This window comes from Cervus canadensis, chromosome 2, assembly GCF_019320065.1.
Source record: "Cervus canadensis isolate Bull #8, Minnesota chromosome 2, ASM1932006v1, whole genome shotgun sequence".
NCBI lineage: Eukaryota > Metazoa > Chordata > Mammalia > Artiodactyla > Cervidae > Cervus > Cervus canadensis.
Genome location: NC_057387.1, coordinates 21,510,106 through 21,511,309, shown reverse-complemented (window position 1 = coordinate 21,511,309; position 1,204 = coordinate 21,510,106). Strand labels below are relative to the sequence as shown.

Genomic DNA, 1,204 nt, shown 5'->3' with positions numbered 1-1,204 from the left:
GACTGCAAGGAGATCCAAGGAGTTCATCCTAAAGAAGATCAGTTCACGGTGTTCATTGGAAGAACCAGTATTGAAGGACTGAACCTGCAGTCCTTGGGTCACCTGATGCGAGGAGACCCGAGTGTGATTTCCAGGTTAAGAAGATTCCCTGGGGAAAAAAAATAGCGACCCACTCCAGTATTTTTGCCTTGAAAAAAATCTCACAGAGAAGCCTGGCAAACTACACTCCGTGGGAACCCAAGAGTCAGATACAACTGAATAACTAAATCACTGCCAAGGAAACATGGATTAACCCTGCAGTTATTACTTAGTTATCAGGGGAAAGCGCGCACGCAGTCCCCCACTACCATAAATTACACAGCCGAGTTTCCCCTATTTGAGGAAATCGCAGAGGTCAACACACCCGGAGTGCAATGGGTGAGCCTCGCCCTGGGAGAACCACCTTCTTGATCATGGTGTCTCCTCTGCCAGGTAAGTATGAGTTGACCTTCCCCCTGCCCCCCGCACAGCCTTAGACACGTTCACTGTACACACACGCTGACTTTGCCGTTTCCCCGCAGTTCTTCCACTATCTTCCGCACCCTCTCCTTTCCCACACCCCCTCAGTCCCTCCAAATAACTCTTCTAAAAAAAATATCCAACAAAATCTCATGAAAATTTCCATAAGGAGGGAAGTGGCTTGCTAGGAACAGGACCACTTCGCTGCAAGATTTACATAAACCAACCCCATTCGCAAGTTGAGAAACATTTAGCAGATCTCATTGTGTAAATTAATAATCCACTGTCTAATACTACCATAGGGACATTTATATCAGCAATGAGATGATAGGCTATTTAAGAAGGATATTCCAGATGCCTCAATTTGGATCTCTCAGACTCTCCTTGGTTTACTTTCCTGAACCATCAGGCAAGATCTCCCTTCCCTGGTAGATCCTCAACACAGTATTCTCTTCCAAGTCTCAGTAAAAGTTAAAGATTCATCTTCCCCACAGAGTCTGGGGAATAGCCCACAGCATTCTTACAGAATACTGTGATACTCAGGCTTTTCTTACCATACGCTGAATGCTTTAGCAGAATGATGAGTGGAATGAACAAAACCTCGAGTCACATGAATCCTAGTTGTTACACGGACCCTTCAGTGATTCATGGGGTGGGAAAATGCCAGGGCTCTGCCTTGCTTCATGAAACACACACGCAAGGTGAT

The 1,204-nt window shown here is 45.8% G+C and overlaps 1 non-coding gene across 1 annotated transcript; it reads right to left on the bottom strand.

Annotated features, from left to right (window-relative positions):
- Positions 1–315: 315 nt before the first annotated feature.
- On the bottom strand, positions 316–479 carry LOC122437558. Its single transcript, XR_006268366.1, has one exon. It is a non-coding gene; the product is annotated as a U1 spliceosomal RNA (small nuclear RNA).
- Positions 480–1,204: the final 725 nt, after the last annotated feature.